Source organism: Sturnira hondurensis, unplaced genomic scaffold, assembly GCF_014824575.4.
Source record: "Sturnira hondurensis isolate 20B ecotype Veracruz unplaced genomic scaffold, ASM1482457v3 Scaffold0003874, whole genome shotgun sequence".
NCBI classification, from domain to species: Eukaryota; Metazoa; Chordata; class Mammalia; order Chiroptera; family Phyllostomidae; genus Sturnira; species Sturnira hondurensis.
The window spans coordinates 2776377-2784771 of record NW_028076505.1 but is presented as its reverse complement, the minus strand read 5'-3'; the positions used below and the strand labels follow the sequence as shown (position 1 = coordinate 2784771).

General features: G+C 55.7%; 1 long non-coding RNA gene across 1 annotated transcript; it reads left to right on the top strand.

The window, feature by feature from the left end:
- Positions 1-1587: 1587 nt before the first annotated feature.
- LOC118984903 (uncharacterized) lies at positions 1588-3231 on the top strand. Its single transcript, XR_005066010.1, has 3 exons — positions 1588-1721; positions 2504-2654; positions 2806-3231. It is a non-coding gene; the product is annotated as an uncharacterized LOC118984903 (long non-coding RNA).
- Positions 3232-8395: the final 5164 nt, after the last annotated feature.

Genomic DNA, 8395 nt, shown 5'->3' with positions numbered 1-8395 from the left:
AGTTGCCCCACTGTGCGGACTTTCATCCTCCCGTGGGCTGGGGTCTCAGGGGGCAGAGCGGGCGGCAGCGTCCAGTAGGCAGAGGTGGCTCGGCCGAAGACCAGGAGGGAGGCTGAAGCCAAGGCTCGGCCCCAGGATGGGGCAGCTGCCCCCGGGGAATGCGACCCACTGTGGGAGGCAGTCCAGGAGGCCTCACAGTGCGCTGCACCAAGTCAGGCTGTAGTGGAGTCACGGGGGACCGAGACTATCTCGGAGTTTGCATCTCAAGATCACTGCGAACGCCATGAAGCGGTCCTTGTGTGTGGAGCTCCTGTATCAGTGGCACTACACCTGCCGGTAGCATGACGACGGCACTCTGCCCGCCGGGCGGCCCTGTACCTCACTGCTGGAGCCCACACCCGCTGCGGGGCCTCATGGTTGACCATCAGGAAACCGTGACTCCCACAGAAGTTCGAATTCCATCTGCCTCTGACCCCACAGGGCCATCTTCTCTCAACTTTCCTGCACTCCTGTAATTGCAACCAGGGTCCGGCTGCTCACCTGCCGCTTTGAGAGCCAGTGCTCGAGAGGCAGGTGAAGATGTAAAGGAGCACGGTTTTATCCGGGTGCTGACAACCTGGAAGATGGGAGACTCTCATCTCAAAGCTCATCTTAACATCTCAGCGCAGACAGGGGTGTTTATAGGGAAGGGGAGGGGGAGCAGAACAAAGAGACTGGGGGGAGGGACTGTGGACCAGCAGGCAGTGTCCCTACTGGTTTGGACGACATGGATCTTTAACTGGAACTGGTCAGTGCCAGCTGAATTCCTGCAGCTGGGCAATCTTGTTACCCGCAGTCATGGTCAAGGCTGTTTCTTGTATAAGCAGGAACCAGGGCTGCTGGCACCGGCCATATGCTCATAAAGAAATTGTCCCTGTGTGAGTTCTTTTTATCAGTGTGTCAGTACATCTCATTGTAACTCTATGTCCTGGTAAGTCAGAGTAGCATAAAGTTTTTATTCCCTGTTAACCTACAAGGTGAAGGTGAAGGACCCAGGTCATGACCACAGTGCTTGGTTCTTGAGCAGCTTCCACCTGGAGACCAAGGATGGGGGGTGGGGGGGTGGGGGGGGCTGGGGACCTTCCTGCCTGGGATGGAGGAGACCCTGGGGAGCCCAGGGTGGGGCATCCTGTTCTGTACCTCAGAACAGTCTCGCTCTGCTCTGGTGCCCCAGAGAGAGGCATGTTCTTGAATCTTCGTTCATCATTTCCCTGTTTTCTCCAGCAACAGCCCCCCATTGACACCACTTCCCTCTGGCTCAGTTCAGAGCCTCCTGTTGCTTTAAGATTCCCTCTGTGGGGAGGAGCAGCATTAAGGCCCCTGTGCCCACACATCTCTCCTGTGGATTTAGTTTTAAAGATAGCATATCCACCTACTCCCCCTTAATGGGCTGATCCCCCAGAGGGCCATCGCCATAGCGACAGGAACGCCTGGTGGATTCCACCCTGAGGATGCCTGCGAGGTTAGGGTGTTTCCTCCGTAACCACAACTTGCTGATCCAGGGTGACCATGTCACCTTCTCCCTCTGTGACCCCCACAGCACCTGGGTGGAGGCCTGAGCACACAGTGGCTGTTTAATAAATACTGGCCAGTTGTCCTTCGTTCGGTAATGTTTCCGCCTGTAGGAGCTTCACAAATACTGCTCTGCTGAAACTCCTGAGGACATGGAGAAGCAAGATCTGGTATGAGTGCCTCGTATGTGTGAATAATCCATTAATGAGCCTTGGTATTTAGCTTCTTGCCATTTGATATGCAAAAGAGGGCTATTATGAGTCTTAAGCGTGGTGGGGGCCGGCGCAGTGCCTTTGTAACTGAGGGCTCAGGGCGGCACTGGCCACAGGAGGCTCTTGCTGGTGGATGTTGGCATTCTTTGCAACCTCACCCTTTGCCTTTAGTTCCCCGGTGGGTTGGGCGTCCCTTACAGCAGGAAAAAGGCATCCTCTGAAACAGCGAAAGGCTGGGAGCCCGCAAAGACTCAACGTGAGAGATGGGCTTGCTGCAAACCTGGCAAATGTCCGCAGGGCCTCTTTAGCACACGCCAGCCGGAATCCCTCAAGCAGCCCCCTGAAGAGGTGGCCAGCTCTAAGGGACCCTCCTCCATGCAGAGAGGCTGCCCCTCCCCTGTGTAGATGGCCCCCTCCCCATGCCTCCCGGCCAGCATCCAGCTGCCCGCCCAACCTAGGGGTCAAGGCAGCATGTGGAGACCGCACTCCGCGTCTCCTTCTTCCTCCTCTGTAGTTTTGGTAGAATGTTGTGTTTGGTTTTGGCAAACAACCTATTTCTTCCGGGTGGCATCTGCTCTCAACTTCTAGAGTTGCCCCCAAACAACTCCCTAGCAGCTGGGCTCACCCCTGCTGGAGACACGGCAGAAAAAAACAGGCAGAAAAAACCAAGCAGGAGATGGGGTTGAGTTTCTGACACGTAAGACACTTTCCGTTCTAATGGCTCTTATTTCACATTTCAGAGAAAAATAATGTAACAGACCTTTTCCACCCATGAGCAGCCAACAATCACCCACCTGTGGCCGAACAGGTGGGGGGTCACAGGGGTCACAGGGGTCATTTCTCAGAAGTCGGAATCACAATCCCTGGTGTAACTTCTCTGTCGTCCCTGAGGTGAGGGATGAGACGGTCCACGTCCACGGCCTGGAGGGCGCGGGGGGCAGTGCCTCTGGGGCGGAGATGGATAGTAGGAGACATGGACACTCAGGTGGTGCTTCCCTGCTGGGATGCTGGGTCACCCATGCTGGCTCCGCCCCTTCCCCAGGGACGCCGCCTGGTCGTCACCCTCCGTGGATTTGGCGACTCTACCAACAGAGACACGCAGCTGAGAAGGCACTGCAGGGCCAAGGACTAAGAATTAAATAAGACAACTTGAAACAACTTGAGACTTTCATTTATCATCAAGCTGGATGTGGATGGGATTAATAAGTGGTCTTCTCCCCCATCCCCGGACCCGATAACCCTCCTGGACGCTGACCAGGGCTTCAGGAGCCCAGGGCCCCGGGCCCAGTCCACGGGCTGGCATCTCCCAGGCTCGTCCGCACCCAGTGCCTCCTCGCCCTGCCCCCACCACCACTCAACGATTTTCTCATAAAATTTTTAAATGAGCACGTTTCAAACTCTTCACAAGACAGACAATAAATAACATTATGGTCATCTATATATGCACTGTCCAGATTTACTGGTGTTGGATTTTTTGGTTCTTTTTGCCTCAGTCCCTCACATTCTATAAAAAGTAAATAAATCCATAAGTGTGCCTTCTTTACTCTCATTTTCCCTCTTGCTCTGAGTTCCCCATTGTTCGGAAGTCGGTGTATTTTATTCTCATGCGTATCTGTAAACACATAAAATAGTATTTGCTGTTTTTGCTGAAGGAATCGGAAACAGTACCCTAATATGCAGGGTTTGGAGGGTGTTTCACTGTGCCCGCCCCCCCTCAGGGAAACATCCAGAAAGAGGGAATTTTCCCTCCCCTCTCCCCCCTTTCCTTTCAAGTGCCAGCTCCCCTCCAGGACTGCGCAGGGCGGTTTTCTTTCCTCTGTTTTTACTCATCTGGGCCCACGGGTCCCTGTTGTCACGTGTTTTCAGAGTTTTCCTTCTCATCTCCGGAAGCGCTGGGTCTGGTAGGAGCTTGTTCACTATACTTTCTACCGCTTCAAGGTTGACTTCTGCTTTGACATCTGCCCCTTATTTCAGCTGGTAATTTGTTAATGGGCTGTAAGTTGTGGGTCTAAGTTGACTGTTTTCCTGTACGGATAGTGAGAAGATGCTTAGTGTCGGCAGGTTGGAAACCCAAACTTATCTCTTTCCGATAAGGGCGATTGCCGAGACCCCATGGATTCAGTGGTCCCCTGGTTTCCTCGATGGGCAGGGTGCTCTGACATCCCCCAGGGGTGTTGGTGCGGAAGGCCTGCCTCTCACTTTCCACTCCGTTTCCTTGTCCGGGATTCTGTCACTGCATCAATACTTGCCTAGGCAACGGGATGGTTTGGTAACGCCCTTTTTTTTTTTTTGCATTTTTTACTGTTGTTCAAGTGTGTTTGTCTCCATTTTCCTGCTCCCCACTGCACCCATCCCCACCTCCCACCCTCCATCCTTACCCCCTGTGGCTTTGTCCATGTGTCCTTATACATGTTCCTTGATGACCCTTCCCCTTGCTCCCCCATTATCCCCTCCCCCCTCTGGTTGCTGTCAGTTTGTTCTTTATTTCAATGTCTCTGGTTATATTTTGCTGGTTTGTTTTGTTGATTAGGTTCCACTTACAGGTAATCAGGCTTAACATCCGTGTAGACAGACACCTTCCGATTCTTCTCTGCCTCTTTTTATTCCTTGTTCTTCAAAGCTTTACTGGACATTTTTGGCTCTTTCCATGTACATTTTAGTATTCTTTTGTGGTGTCTCCTAAAAACCTCCCTTTGGGACTTCAACTTAAAAATGCACTGAATATAGTTTACTTTTGGGAAGTCTCTGCCTTTACAGCGGGGGTCTTCTGGTCCCCGCTGGGCTCCTCCCTGCTCAGCTCACTTTTCTTTCAGGAGCTTCCAGAAAGAAAGCCCGCAAGCCCTTGGGGGAGCTGCGTCCCTCCCAGTGGCCAGTCCGCGGAGGAGGAAACGAACCTCGTCTCCCTTTGGTCCCGTCCCTGTGACCTGCCGTTCATGGCTCTCAGGAAGCACATCTAGGCCTCCCGTCATTGGGTTTTACGGGAACACAGAACCCAACGAAACAGGCAGGACTGCTCCCCGCACGTAGGAGGCTGTCAGAGTGGAGGTTCGGCTGAGACCCCCAGAGCAGGTGCCAGGTTTCCAAGAGAAGATGACAGACCTTGACATTTTAAAATCCCTTTGGCTGAGAACTTGGGAGGACGCTGAAACAGGGCCGCTGTACCGGAGCCATGAAAGGGTTGGAGGAGGATTTTGGAGAAAAGGCTGTGAGAGAACTTAGAACCGGGGATGTGCACCATTGAAGCCACACGGCGTTCAAACAGACTCGTAAGTGACTGCCACCTGGTGAGGGGCAGGTGGGCCTAGTCCCATTGGCTCGGGTCCGTCCCCATTCACAGCTGGGGTCCTGGCATAATCGCTAACAGTGCCCGGATACTCTCTGAAAAGTGTCCCTGTTTGGACAACTCCTTACAGCCACCTCCTTGTTGGGCCTCCCCTGGTGTGGGCTGCCACCTGCCCGGGCTTCCTGATGTGGACCCTGACTGGGCCCTGACCGGGAAGTGACCGTCCTATGCTTCCCACCAGGCATGTTGTCTTAGCCTCCGCTGAGACCAGGAACTAGGAAGAAAAGTCTGGGTGGGGACTCCTGGGGACATGGAAAGAATTGACTTTAGCCAGTGAGTCATAGAGACTGGCAACTGTATGGGTCAGAGGGGCGGGGGAGAGGTGTGGGTCCCAGCACGGACAACGTCCTGGGTGCAGAGTTCCTCTCCCTCCCTGGGAGCCGGGTCAGGACAGCACAGGGGAGGGTACCCGTGGGACAGACTGTTGAGAACTTTCCCCAGCCTCTCCCTCCCTCACTCAAGAAAGTGCAAGTTAAAACCCACGAACTCTCAGAGCCGGGCCTCCCTGGGTGGACTGGTTTCCTGGGGCTGCCCTGACAAAGGGCCACACACCGGGCAGTCAAAACAACCAGAATCTTCTCTCCCAGTTCTGGAGACACATGTGCTAAGTCCAGGGGCCTGTAGGGCTAGGCTCCCTCCACGGGCCCCAGGGGAAGGTCCCCTGGCCTCTCCCTGGCACTCCTCGGCTCTCAGTTGCGTCACTCCAACCATGGCGGTGGCAGTCATGGGGGTCTTCCCGAAGGTCTGTGTCCCCATTGTCTTCCCTCTGCGTGTCTGGCTCTGTACCTCTTCTGCTCTCACAAGGACACCGGTGAGATCGGAGCGAGGGCACATCCTACCGCCGTCTGCCCTCGACTTGACTTAAATAATTACACCCAACAAAAGCCATGCATCCTGGAAGGACGTGCTTTTGGGGAGGGCACTATTCTGCCCAGCGCACTTGGAAGTCCCTTAGTGACAATGGCTGCAATCACAGGGATGAAGTCGTAAGCCCAAGAGCATGGTGGCTAATCCCCTTGGGCTTGGGGGGCTGGCGGGAGGAACGGCTCCCTGGAGTCCCCCCGCTGCTGCCCTGGGATCTTGGGGACCGTCTCTGCCCTCCCTGCTGTCCTGCTGGGACAGGCTCGGTGCAGGGCCTGGCAGGCCTGAGCAGAGGGCACATCCAGGTCCCCTGTCGGTGTGCTGCGAGGACCTGTCTTCCTGCTGCCGCATCTGCAGCTCCAGAGGCCTGGCCAGGTCCCGAGGGCAGGGCTGTCAGCGAGGAGCCCGGTGTCCCCACACACACCTGCTCCCCAGCTCCCAGCCCTGTTTGTCTACGACTTATCTCCACACTTTTGCATCCTGGTCATAAGTCCACTCATTGCTGGGACGCCTCTTTGCGAGAACAACACCTGGGCAGATGCAATAGTTCCAAACCCTAAGGAGTTCTGGTTCTAGAGGCCGATGTGGCCAAAAGCCCCCCAAGTAGACCTCGAGCCAGACATCAGTTTCCTTTGAACTCCCAGGGGCCGTCCTATGCCCCCCGCTATGTGTGAAGGATGGGCACTGGCCCAGCACTGGGAGCAGGAGGCTGGAGCCCGTGAGGGGCACCCCAGGGCCCATGGCCTCTGTCCTGACTGACTCACCGACACCTGTCCTCTCCCCACGTCCCTTGCACAGTTGGTGGGTGACACATTTGCATGGCCGGACCCCTCCCCCATTTGTCCTCATTGGAAACCACACCAAAAGACAGGAACCTCCCTTAACTGGTCACACCGGTGGCCACCTGCAGGACAGGTCAGGCAGCAGGAAACCATGTGGAACCCAGAGAGAGGGGCTCGCAGCCAAGGCAGCTGCATGATGATGTGACATCTGGTCAGCAGGAGGCTCCTGGGAGGCGTGTGACGTCAAGGCCCACCCAGAGGTTTCAGTTAAGACTTTGTCCTTTCTTCCTCCATCTGGCTCTCTGTGGGCTTTAGGGGCCGAGTGGCCACATCAGAAGCCGAGAGGTGACAGGGAATGTGTAACCCTGCACAGGACACATGGACTCCCTGTTTCCTGCAGGGTGGTGAGTTAGTACTGTCTGCCTGCCTGCAACACCCTCCTGACCCTCACCCACCTGCAAACTCCTATGCATCCCTCAAGACTCCATTCAGATTTCACCCCAGAAGAGAAGCGTGATGTGAAGCATTGTGCCAGCTCTCATGTCACACTGCATCACAATTCACACTTTAAGGCTCATCCTCCCTTGCAGGGCTTCGGTCTCTGAGGTCAGGGACCACGCCTGGGGTGCTTAGGGCCCCATATTGGCCTGGCCCGTGATCCACACTTAGCCTGTGCGTGCTGCATGCACGTGCCAGGGTCCGTGCCTCCTGCAAGTGGAAGGCTGCAGCCCCAGCACTCAGACCCGTCCAGGGACACCTCCCTGGGACACCTACATACCAGGCCTGGGGTGGAAGGGTCTTGCAGGGGAGGGGTCCAGGACGGTCCAGACACACAGGCATTCTAGGCCCCAGGGGTTAGGCCTCCCAGGGCGGGGCCAGCCCCCTGCTCTCCAGGGAGCCCGGGCCCGAGCCTCGTACCATGGCCGCCGCTTCTACACACTGGGGGGGCGAGACCCTCTGCCCCCATAGCTGCTGCTGTGCCACACCCGACAGGGGACCAGTGTGTGTCCTGGCACTCAGCTCGGCTCTGTGTCGCCAACTCAGAGAGCCTTGGGGGTGAGGGGCTATGTGACAGGGGAGGAGCCTGAGGCACAAGCAGTACGGTGATGTCCCTAAGGTCAGGGAGCCCAGGACTCCAGACCAGCGTACTCTGTTTCCCCACCTACGAGACAGCCGGTCTTCCTGAGGGGACTCTTCAAGGACAGGGATTGGTCCCCTCGAACGTTCCTTCCTGGGCCCCGGTCCTGGGTGTAGTAGAGACTGCTTGAGTTAAACCAGAGCAGACCCCAGGTGGCAGTTCCGGGCGATGGCTGCCCGGCTCTGAATTACCTGCCTGGGGGTGGGGCCCGGGGGGTGCACTGCCCCAGCCTCCCAGTGACCGTGAAGGCACTCCGGCGAGGAAGCTGTGGGAGCAGCTCGAGTGCCCATCGACAGACGAATGGGTACAAACACTGTGGTACGTCTATACGGTGGAATAGTAATCGGCTTTAAAAAGATGAAGATTCACCATTCATGACGGTGTGGATGGACCCAGAGGGTAATGTGCTCAGTGAAATAAGTCAGTGGAGAAAGACGAATGCCATAGGATGTTACTTATATATGGAATCTAAAGAACAATATAAGTGAACAAATAAAACAAAGACAGA